This window comes from Pezoporus wallicus, unplaced genomic scaffold (assembly GCF_028554395.1).
Source record: "Pezoporus wallicus isolate ANWC-B61680 ecotype Strahan unplaced genomic scaffold, APGP_CSIRO_Pwel_v1 contig_4131, whole genome shotgun sequence".
Lineage (NCBI taxonomy): Eukaryota > Metazoa > Chordata > Aves > Psittaciformes > Psittacidae > Pezoporus > Pezoporus wallicus.
Window position 1 is genome coordinate 369410 of NW_026641950.1, and position 12394 is coordinate 381803.

Consider the following 12394-nt stretch of genomic DNA (forward strand, 5'->3'; position numbering starts at 1 on the left):
AAAACTAAATAACCACTCTTTTTTCCTGATCCAGCACATAACCGTGAGTGCTAGAACACGGGGGGCTCCAAGAGGAGGTTTGTGAGGGCAGAGCTGCCCTGTCTCTATTAGCAGCAACCTTTACTTACACTGGATAAACTCTCCTTAAGACAGGGTTTCCTGCAGTTTTATTTCCTGTGTCTGAGGTCACACAAACCAATGGCAACAGCGTGAAAGCCAACTAATGCGCTTACCTGCAGAGGGAGCACTTAGGAAGACTTATTTGAGTGTGAATTCTTGACTGGGTTCAACAGCTGACCCCAACTGCAGCTTTGCAGCCGAGGTGCTCTACTCCATCCAGATGACAGGTTTCATGATCATTATTACAACAAGGAACACACAGGCAGACTCCTACATACATTGTGAAAACACAGCCCTAACTTCCATAGGAAACAAGGCAAAATCCTGTTTTTCTCTGAACTCTGAGAAAACTCATTCTGGATAGGTGTTAATTAACAAGAATTTATACCAAAATTTCACTTCCTGTACATAAAAAAACAGTGAAGTGGCTTTCTTTAATGTGTAAAGGCTTTTTAAACTAAGAGAAAGTTTGACATGCTAATGGTCTGGTCCTGTCCAGGCAAGACCTATTAGATATTTTCATGAATGACCTGGGTAACAAAATGGCTGAGATGGAGTAAAAAGAAAAAAAAAATAGGTTTGACAAACCAGGTGGATCTGATCAAAATTGCAGAAATTCAGCAAAAGGAGAAACAGTGCTTAGAAATGTACAGGTATATTTGGGTAGCAACCATCTAGAATAGAGATCTAGGATGAAAAATTAAATTCAAATGCTGTTGGGGAAAAGAGAAACAGTCACAGTCAGAGAGAAGCAGGACTAAAGATACTCATATAACTGTTTAGAGGTTGGTGTTATAGACACCAGAACTGCCATTTTGGACTCCAGACTTTACACAAAACATTGAGAAACTAGAAGTACAGAGCAGAAAGGAAAGAGACAAAAAGGGCAAAGGAACATAGAAAACATGATTTTTTTCACATGAAAGTAGATATAATATGTAGAGGAGCTCCTTCTTCTTTATACCATTTTTTAAATTATTTTTGCATGTCCACGGGGAAAAAGATAATTTTTAAAAAATAAGCTTAATTTTGGGTTTCAGGTCATGAAATATGAAAAAAAGGATTTGGCACAGTTTTATTGAAAGCTTTTATGAGTAAGTTGGACGCACACCTGTCAGAAATGGTGTCAGTCAGTGCTGTCCAAGTTGTTGACCTGATGCACCACAAGTAAGCACCTTTATAAAGTTAAAAGCTACCGGACTGGTACAGCAAGGATGGTAGACCCATGAGTTCATACGAAGAAAATATGAACAGCTCTTCAACAGTCCCACCAATTCAGTCAATGAACAGCTGAGTAGAAGGGCACCCCAAAGCACCCTCTGCCTCAGCACCAGACTGGAATGTCCTACCACATCTACCACTGTCAGACATCTGATCTAACCTTGGTGTGACCAACCCATGAGCCAAGCTACCTTTGTCTGTTCCAGAGCCAAAGGTCTGGGTACATGAGACACTTCCTGAAGAAGCTCAGAATAAGGAACACCTTGAAGTTTCTTCCAACTCACTAGTGCCATGTGCACTCTTAAGTAGGAAGTTCTGAACAGCAGCTGTGAAGTTAGGCTATCTTCTTGGCTCACTGCTTCTGGCTCGAGGAATGATGCAAAATGCGATAGAAAAAAACCCTTTCCAAGACAGAACTCAAGTTTGAAAGTGATGAATTTGTACAGATTTGCTCACTAGGGGTTATGCTTAGAGGCTTCTCTAGCTCAAAGCTGGCTTTGCGGCCTCAGATCGGGCTTTTCACTGGTTCCTCTTAGCCAGAACCACCAAAAACGCTTCAACCAACAGTGCAAGGGTTTTACCACAGCAACCCTAACCCTGGCGCAAGCCAGGAGCTCAGCAGCGCCTAACAAAGGCCGCACTGCCTCCATTCTCCTTTCCCCAGCCTCCCCCCTCAAGGTAACCTTCTCCCCCGGGGATCACCGCGGGGCAGAGGGCACTGCTCTCGCCGCTACGACAGCCCGCTCCGACGAGCCCAGGCCTCCAACGACACGGAACCCTGCCACTTATTCCTCCTGCCAAAGCGAAGGAAAAACAGCATCCCCAAGCCCCGTCAGACCGGCCAAGAGAAGGGATCAGGTCGAGCAACCCCCTCTGCAAATCTCCCAACCCCTCAAGGTCGGGGCCGCCGCCGCTCAGCCCTACGGGCGGGGCAAGCAACGTACTCCCGCCCGTACGGCGGGCAGACTCCCGCCCGTACGGCGGGCAGAGTTGCCGGCGGGGTACGGGGCCGCTCAGCACTTCCGGGTCAGGGGGCGGGCAGCAGCGAGCCGCCGGCGGAGGTAGGAGGGAGGAGGAGCGGTGTGGGCTGGCGTCGTCGACGTGGTGGCTCTGCGAGAAGAGGCGGCTCCCCCGCTCCCCGCCTCTGCGCTGGGCCCCGCCCGGGGCCTCGGCCTGCCTCCCGGCAGCTCCGCGCCCGCCGGCCTTGGTCCCCGCAGCAGGCCTGGAAGCCTGACAGCCGCCTCCTGGCCTGGCTGGCGGGCCGCGGGACAGGCCGGGCTGTGTCACGGCCCTGGCTGCGGCATCGGGGAGGGGGGAGCTGGGAGGAAGGAGGCGCTGTCACTCCCAGACTTGAACCTGGGTAGTACCCCGTGTTTGCATCCCCACAGAGGTGGGGCCTGAGAGGTGCCACATGCCGTCCGCAGTTCTGTGGTGAGACCAGAGCGACTGCTGTGAGGTATCTTCAGCTCAGGCCACAGGGATCCCTTTCCAGCCCTGACTGGAGATGCTGTCCCAAACTCTGTCAAAGCATCCTGTCAAAGGAAAGTTAAAAGCCTTGGCTCTTCTTATTTATAGTGATTTTTCTTTTTTTATTAGATTTTTTTTTTTTGGGGTGGGGACGGGGGACTGCTCCATTCCCACGTGCTTCAGGTTGCTTCTGGGGTCTCTTCCCTTCCCCACCCATTTGCTTGCTACTTTTGAAAACCTTGCTGCTTTTTGTTTGACATTGGCTGCTGTGTAAGAAGAAATAATGTGTATGAATGCTGCAGGCATAACCACATACTGATAGGAATTGCTGTTTGAAGCCCTTTTGCCTATATATTCTGTGCTTCCTCAGCATAGTGTGGCTATAGGTAGCATACTTCCATCAAACTGTTGTTAGGGCAAGGTAACTAACCTTGTTAGCTGTTAACTGGTATCTGGTAGCTGTTGTGAGCAGGTATTGTGCATCTTTGTTGTTCTTTTCCTCATACCTGAATAAATGTCTTCTTTAATAATTTTGTTGACACACCTTCCACTTTACATGCTATTCTGAGGATACCTGCATCGTTGTACTTCATACTTACGAAACAAATTATCTGTTTCTGGAGTATAATTATACATTACAGTTGCATTACATGTGAGGTTAAATATATGAATGCAACTACTATGTGATTTTACCTTCTTTTAAGCCTACATTTAAACTATGGAAGCTTTTCTAGGCCACTGCAGTAGCAGCAGCTGTAGTACAAAAAAAAGTCTTTAAGAAATAGAGCATAGGTATGACTATGTTAGAAGCATTAGGCTGTAGATGATATTAATGTGAGTGGCAGTTTGTTAAAACAAAGGACAGGAGATTCAGGGGAAGTAGGAAGAGGTTTGTCTGTTCAGGGTGGTTCAGAGTGGTAGTGCAGAATTCAGAAAGATAGTGTTTCAGAACAGGTGGCCAATTCTGGTGAATCCCAAAAAACTATAATCATTAAAGTGGTAGAGATGGCAGCAAACAATTGCTTTGGTACATTGATCGTATACTGATTGAATTTTTACAAGGGAATATCCTCAGTGTAATGGTCTGTGCTGCACTTTCACATTTCAGTTGCTTGAAATGTGAAATACAGAATGGAAGCGTGTCACTTCTGAAGTTGCTTAAGATCCAGACATGGGAGGAGCGAGATAGATAACAGAAACACAAAGAGAAAACAGCTCGCAAGTCTGTTTACTTCCTGTGACTTTTATTCCGAGTTGCTACAGAAAGTTAATTAAAACTACTATAATACTGATTCTTGAAGTGAATTAAACATGCCAATAGTGGGGAAGTTGGATTTGCTTTTATTAATGTCTCCTACTACCTTTTAAGTACTGGAGAGCCAATTTATGTTGTGCAGATTGGTTTGTTGCCAGAATGGCTATGATAGTTTAGGTATTACTACTGTTTCTCAGACAAAGACAGTTGAACTCACAGCTCTGTTGATAGAAATTGAGTGGATTAGGACTGTCATGTTCAATTCCAGTGTTGGTCTGCTGCAGCATTCCAACCAGTGAAGATATACCAGTGGTCTTGCACATAGTTGCTTTGTAATTCCCATAGTATTCAAGACATTTATCTCTGGGACTTGATTCAGAGTCTTTGGAAATGGATCAGCTGCCTGGTGACTCAGCAATTAGTTGTAAACAAACTGTAGGAGAAAAGACGGCATCAGCTGGGGACAGATGTTAACACTTGGCTCATCTTCCTTTTCAGCACTACAAACCAAAGTGGGTTATGCGAACCATGAACAAACCAATGAAAAACCCCTGCAGTTATACAAGACACCTGCACGCGTCTTCTCTGAATTGTGATTCCACATGCTTTCATCTGTGTAAACACAGGAATTTCAGTATGATCTCAGTCCCTTAAAATGACAGCTACAGAAACTGACTGTGCAAGACTGCCTTTTGCCCAATAGCTCTTGTCCCCTTGTGTCACCTGCTTCATTGCTCGTTGATATTCTGTGACTTTTTCTTTGGCTGGAACTTCAGGCATAGTTGCTTTAGGAAGATGGGATTAATTCTGTTCTGGTTGTTATGTTTTATATAAAAAAAAAAAAAACAACAAAAAACCCAAAACTTTTTCTATGTAGTCAGAACTGTTTTAAGATCTAATTAGTGTTCTGTTGTAGGAGAGACCTGAAATGGCATAGCTGTCTTTCAGGTACTCAAACAACATTGCCATAAATCTGCATAAATTTTACATTGTATCAGTGGGAGTAGCTGTGGAATTTCATGGAGTTGGTCTTTTTAAGAATAAAATACAAGTGGTATGGAATGCTGACTGCTGTGAGAGTTAACCAGAAAAAAAATCTTTTTATTTGGATATTGCCAAAACAGGGGAGTTTGCAGATGTGTTTAGAAGCATATGTGGTGCATTGCTGCCTGGTGGAAAAGGACCTGGTTTTGCTGATTGACAGCTGCTGAATATGAGCCAGTTTGTCCCAGCCAGCCAACAAGGGCAACAACAGCCTGGCCTTTATCAGCAATAGTGTGTCCAGCAGGACCAGGGAAGTGATTTACCCCCTTTTCTCGACACTTGTGAGGCCGCGCCTCAAATACTGTGTTCAGTTCTGGGCTGCTCACTGCAAGAGAGATATTTAAGTGCTGGAGCGGATCCAGAGAAGGGCAATGAAGCCAGTGAAGAGTCTAGAGCACAACTCTGATGAGAAATGGCTGAGGGAACTGGGGGGTTTAGTCTGGAGAAGAGAAGGGTCAGAGGGACCTTACTGCTTTCTACAACTACCCAAAAGAGGATGGAGCTGGGAGGTTGCTGGTCTCTTCTTCCAGGAGACAAGAGGTAGTAGCCTCAAGCTGCACCAGGGGAGATTTAGACTGGATAGTAGGAAAAAATTCTTCACCAAAAGGGTAGTTAGACATTGGAACAGACTTCCTAGGGCTGTGGTAGAATCAGTGTCCCTGGAAGTGTTCAAAAACTGTGTATATGAGGCCCTGCTGCAGTTCTTTTCCTCTGTCATCTTTCTTGGTCTATAGTGGTGCTTATATGAACAAGTAAGGTAATTATCTGAGCCCGCTCTCACTACTTGGAGGCATTTTAGTTTTGAACCAGGTCAACGTTCAAAGACAAACATCAGTGGAAGAAACACTGAGTTTTGTATAGTGGTAAGGAAAGCCTGGAGATTTTCTTCTTGGTGACAGTAGTGCATCTCTGACTTCACAGCTGAAAACTGAACTTTCCTTGCTCTGTTCACAGGGAGTCACAGGACCTAGAAGGGGGGAAGGAAGGAAGTCTGCTTTCTTGTTAAAAGCCATTTAAATGGCTTAGCTATATCATCACGTGTGCTGTGGTTCCAGAGCTGCTTTTTTAATTGTCATGAGTACAGCCTGCTACTGAGAAGAACATCCCTTCCTTTTGTTTCTGTAGCCCTGGTCTCATGCACATACTAGTGTTTCTTGTGGCCATAGTTTTATGCTGGATCTCTTTCTTGGTTTAGCTCATTGCATAACCTTACAAGTGAGAAGGGAGAGGTTAGCTTTGCCCCTGTGCTGTTCTGGTTTGCTGAGCAGTGAAATGAACACTAGCATTTATGAAAGGAAGGGAGGTGTTGAAGCATGGCAGTGTCAGGGTGGACAGTAACAAAGCTCTGGCAAGCTTTGCCTGGAGAACTTGACTGCAGAGTGGCACCTAAAGAGGAAGCTGTTAAGTGAGGCAGAAGAATTTAGAGAGCCAACTCAGGCTGTTGATTTGGAATTCAGGGCCAGATGGTGGGAATACTATAGCAGAAGTTCCATTTCCCATCACTGTTTGGGTACTAAGAAGTGATAAAGGGATCCTAGAACAGGCACTTGCAAAGAAGCACACTGTTCCTCTCTGAGCACATATCTGTTGTTTTAACTTGTTCCTTAGCAAGAACTTTTGTTTACTGTGGTTGTTGGTGAAGTGTATCCAGGCTCTGATAATTCCTTGTTTTAATGGTACTAAGGTGTTTTTTTTTTCTCTTGGGGTGGTTTGTCTGAAGCTATGTTAAAATAATTGTGGCAGTAAAATGGAGAATGAGTTAATAAATAACTGAATCTCTTCCTTCTGTGTTCTACAGTTGAGTATCGTAACACATGCTCAGTTATTTTTCCCAGAGTGCCTCGTTTCAGGTGTAAGATTTAGTGTGCTAACTGAAAGAGATACCTGGTAAACAGCCACTTTTCTCATAGAGTTAACCAGTGTAGTTGCTTTAAACCATTTGCCGTGCCACTGTTAATTGATCTTTGCAGCATCTGTTCATGTCACAAGGTGGTAAACTGCTCAGGAGTTCTTACACAGTTCCTGGTACTGATCCAGGTTCCTGGCTGTGTCTATGATTGCAGTCTGGTCAGCTCTGGAAGTGAATGAGCTGTTCTCATAAGAACTTTCCTGTTATGAACTTGCAGTGTCTTGAAACTATAAAATTAAACCAAAATATTACTACTCAATGTAGTCAATAAAATATTTATAACCTAAATTTACCAGGCACTACAGCTTCATTTGAACTTTTTGAACGCCTTTCTTTTCAGTCAACACCAGTATAAAACTCAGATTTACAGGCATTTTTTGCTGGAAAATTCTAAAGTAGTGGGAATGGCATTAAACAGAAACTGGCTGTTTCTTCTGTTTCTGTGTGTGAACCCATCAGTTTGCAGTCTGTTCCTAAAAGGCCTGCTACATAGAAGTAATGAGAGGTACAGTCATCTTGTGCCAGATTGAGGCTTGCATCAAAGGAGCTGTGCTAGTCCGTCATCCTTGCTGTGCTGACACTAGTGTTTGCATGTTCTCTTGAACCAAGAGGCTGGTTACCAGACTTACAGGAAGAAAAAGTACCAGATTGCCACTGAGAAGTGGTGCTGGGACACCTGATTGCGTGTCATGTTGATTAGATTTTTAAATATTTTTCTTATCTTTATAGGATTTTTTCAAGAATATTGGGTAAGTTAGAGGTTCTGGTTTATCCACTGATACTGAACCTCACTTTGTAAGTTTAATGGCAAAAGCTGTTCTCCATTCTATTTCTGGTGTGATTTATAGGTTGTTTTTGTAGGTAGGATGGTGATGATACTCTGCTCTGTGATGGGGCATCCCTATTTCATTGGCGATATCAAAGTTATCTGTGTGTGTGTGTGTGTATATATATATATATACAGAGTCTTCTGTGAGTTAGAAGTATTAGTATTTTAAGTTTTCTTAGACTTCTGTGTTCTTTGTCTCTACAACTCCAATATTCTGCCCATCTTACTTCCAGCTTCTTACTTCCAGCACTCTCCCCCATTCCTCATTCACTTCTCTTATGTCCACTAATTTTGTTGGACATAATCTGTACGTGCTTCCAAACTGCTTGTGTTCTGACAGCTTTCTATCAGAAGCCAGATAGCTCCAGAGAAGTGATCTGTTAAGGCCGATGCTGCAAACTTTGCCTGGGGCTTCAGTTTCATGCCACTCTAAGCTGTTGATCTGCTTGCTGCTGTGTTTCTCTTCCTTCATTTCAACTCTCGTGCTTGCCTGGCCCCACATTAAGCCGTATCTGTTTGCTTTGTCTCTTCTTGTCAGATTAGTGTGTAAACCCAGCAGAAAACTGAAACTGTTTAAGATCTCATCTGAGCCATATGGAGTAATGGCATGGATATGCTGTAGGGAGGAGATTAGGGGTAGCAGCACCAACAACTGTCTTTGAGTACTGGAATTGCTGCATTGCATGGGGTATTGATCTCAGCATACCATCAATTTGTCAAAACTCGTTTTGTGACAAAACTGAATGCTGGTCTCCTATTTCTGTTAGATTTGGTTGAAATGAGCCACTGGTCTTCACTTTTTAAGACCAAAATGACAGGTGGGCAGTGCTTAAGATCATGTAGGTTTTGTTTCCTCATGAAACCATACTAAAAACTTTTCTGAATTTAGTAGTAGAAAGGTCAGTTTTACTATATGTAAACCTCTGGTATGCCTGTTTTTTGCCTTGCAGCATAGTTCTTTGCCTTGTCCCTTTGCTGACCAGTGCCCATGTAATGTGAAGTAGTTAAGCCATTTGTACCAGAAATCAGGGTAACTTATGATAATGTTTGTGTTGTCTGTCTGGCTGTAATGTGAACGCAGCTGTTGCCAGTTCTGCTTGGACTAGTTTTTGGTGTATTGAGAACCAAGCAGCAGCACATGGTGGTTGTAAGCAGCCATATATGTACTGATGATAAATTAGGAGATAGGTGGGAGTGAGGTGTTATTGAGGATCTGGTTAGTGTGGAAGACAGCTGAAAGCACTGAAGGAGAAGCAGATACAGGGTTGAGGGTAGTAGCAAGACCTGTAGTTACTGTGGAGGGAGGATGTGAAATGATACATCTGAGGTCTGTTACAAAAGTTTATTTTTTTTTCACTTAATAGCAAAGGCAGAACTACTCTTTCAGAAGAAGAATTAATTTTTGTTCAGTTTGTGAAAATAACTGCTTTGACTTTAATGTTTCTGGAACTTCAAAGGCTATTGTGTTATGAAAAAGTGGCGTATGTTTTGAAGTAGGAGAAATCTGGTATCTCAAGTTCTAGTAATGATTTTTAAACAGTATATACCATTCACCTAAATTAATTTCTATTGGTTCTTGACAGATTCTTTTTTTAATTTGCTTAAAGCTTCTTTCTTTTTCTTTTTTTTTTGTTTAGGTGTTGGGAAATCATGTTTATTGTTACAGTTTACAGACAAGCGGTTTCAACCAGTCCACGATCTCACTATTGGTAAGTCTCTTTTGTACCCCACAATGCTAATGATTAAGTACTGGAGTACCTCAGCATGCTTTTATGAGTTTGTTGTGCATTAATGTAGGATTTGTGCTGTATTAAGGTAGCAGTGAATCTTTAGCTGATGAATGTGTATTAACTAATAAAGACAAGGGGAGGTCTTTATACCTTCCTGATAAGAAAAATCTGAAACAGTTTCAAAAAATATGTATCTGTAGTATCTCAGCTGTCTCTTCAGAAAAGCTAAAACCTGGGCATGGAAGCAGAATTGGCCAATGCCAAATTCTATTTTGGTGCAGAATGCATCGATAGTGACGGAAATGGCAGAATCTTTACTAGGGAACAAAATATTAGTCTAGCTACAGAGCCTTGAAAACAAGTTACAGGTAAACTAAAGTAAAGTTAACCTTTAAGGTGAGTAAACAAATTTAATGCTTGGCAAGGCTGATTTTGTGATAGAGAAGGACTGAAGTGTGAAGGTATTCATTGTTTGCTTTTTCTTCCTGAGTCCTCCATTGGATGTGGACCATTTGTGTTGGATGTAATTTGATATTGTCACTAGGGGAAGTGAATATATGTTGACAGAATGCTTTGCCTCTGATTTGACTATGGTAAATGATACAGACTTTTATTTAACCTTCCACAGAAAATAAGAGGAATAGTGTGGGAATAAATTCTTTTGTAGGCAAGCTTAGTCTTTCATATCAGATTCACTGTTTAGCATAACAGATGGTAGTCTCTGTTAAGGTTGCAGAACCTCTGAATTTCTTCTTGATGTTATTTCAAGGAAACTATCAGCTCTAATCATGATAAGCCTTGCACAAAATGTATCCCTAGTCTGTATTTTTAGTTTGTGCCCTGGAAAAATAGGCTTCCTGTATTTGGGAGTACTGAAATAGATGCATGAAACATAAACAAATATTCTTCATGTAACAGAATGTATAAGGAGGTTTGGCTATGGCTTCCCTTTTCTCTTGACAGTCCTCCCACAGCTTGTGTGTGGCTGCCTAATATACTTCAAATTCTTAGGCTAGCATCAGTTTTCAAATATTTCTGAGGTCTTGGCAGCAAATAGGCTGGCTGAATAAAGAGCCTGAGTTCTTCAGGAAGGCAGAAGTTATTGTCATCTTTTATTCTTTAGGCCTGCCAAATATATGACGCCTTATATATCACTTATGGTTTTGGCAGCCCTGTCACATTAGCAGACTGATAAGCTGTGGGAAACAGCTTCACCCCAGCAGGGTGGTTGTAGTGCCAGTTCTTTGCCTGGCATATAGCTAGCTGAGATCTGAGAGCAGAAATTGAAGCTAGTGGGATGAGGAGGTGAACCTAGATAGCAACATAATGAGGGATGTAGGAATGGAGCAAAGGGCACTGCTTGGAAAGGGGAAGAAGGGGCATAGGCTGGAAACAACTTCCTTCCACCTAACTGATAGGGCATGTGTGTGTGTTTTGGACAGGAGCATGGTTCTCCTAGTTACCCAATCCGATTTAGAAGGAGATAAATAAAGAAATTAGTTCAAAGTCGTATTAATTCCCTGTGCAGGGCAAGATGGGATGGGTTGATTGTCTAATGCACTTACAGCTGATGATGTTAAAACTCCTGAGAACCTGTAGAGTGAATAAAAAGGCTTGTGTTATATAGCCTAACTTTCTTTCAATACAATACAATGATTGTAGCCCATGGGAGTGCAGGTTCTATTCCTGCTTTGAGCAACTTGGGAGAGAAGGGAAACTGAAATTGGGCATGTAGAAAAAAGATATTTCATCTAGAGCTGTGCACAATTCAGCCCTGATTTTTAGTATGAATAGCCTAACATGTTACCTCTGATACTGAAGAAGTTTGGAGAGAAATGTCATCTCTAATGAAGACAAGACTGGGGGGGATAGAATACATTGAAGCAGGTCTTTGAGCTACGTTCGGAATACAGCTCATTGCATAATTGTAGTAGCATACTCTAAAAGAATTTACAGTGTGGCAACTACCTCAGTTTATTTTTCATTTAGGAACTGAAGTATCTGTTATTAAGAAATGAAGGAGGACAGGAAAAGCTGCTTGATGCAGTCGGGGAGGAAAGGAGGAAATAAAAAAAATCCACCACGAAACAGACCAAACCCAGCAACAACAAAACCAAGCACAGCACAGAAACCAAACAATAACAAAACAGCTGGCATTTGTAGATAGATATGGGTGACTAAACCCATAAACTGTACACATTCTGCACGTTTTCTCTGGTTTCCCATTGCCCTTAGGACATTCCCTTACTGATAAACCTGAACAGCTTCTCTTCCTGAGGAGAACAAACTTACCAACAAACTGTATGTGTCGTTTCGGATTCAGAATTATCTCTCAGCAGGTATTTTGAGGGAACAGGATAAACACCCTTTTAATTTTCTTCTATAGGGTAGTGTGTAGAAAGTAAACATTTAGGATGATTGCTGGATTTAAATCAGCAGCTCTTTATTCTGCATTTTGAGATCAAATAGTACCTGCAGTGTTGACACTTGTAGTAGTCCAAGGACCTTACCCTGGTTTTGCAGCTAACTTCAGAGGGACCATTGTCATTCAACTGCTTCCTTCTTTCTGCTGCTACATGCTTTCAATTTGCTTGCATACTCTTACTGCAGGTTATTTGGGTGCTAAAGAGAGCTAAATGTTCTTTGGCCCACAGCTTCTGTTTGGCTCCGATATCCTGTGGGAAGGAGAGTGGTTCTTCCATGCTTCTTTCCCCAAAAGTCATCTGCAGAAAGCAGCACTGCCACCCCCTTCACCCCTCAATATTCTAAATAAGCTTTTGAAGAGATGTTTGGAATACTTCCAATTTAGGCTGCTTAAT

The 12394-nt window shown here is 42.5% G+C and overlaps 1 protein-coding gene across 1 annotated transcript in view; it reads left to right on the forward strand.

Moving 5' to 3' along the window:
• Positions 1-2570: 2570 nt before the first annotated feature.
• The window catches only part of RAB2A (RAB2A, member RAS oncogene family), a 43406-nt gene continuing 33582 nt past the window's right edge, over positions 2571-12394 (forward strand). The window contains exons 1-2 of the mRNA XM_057426069.1: positions 2571-2797; positions 9483-9554. The gene's annotated coding sequence lies outside the window, so the exon portion shown is untranslated. The remainder of the gene's footprint in view (positions 2798-9482; positions 9555-12394) is intronic.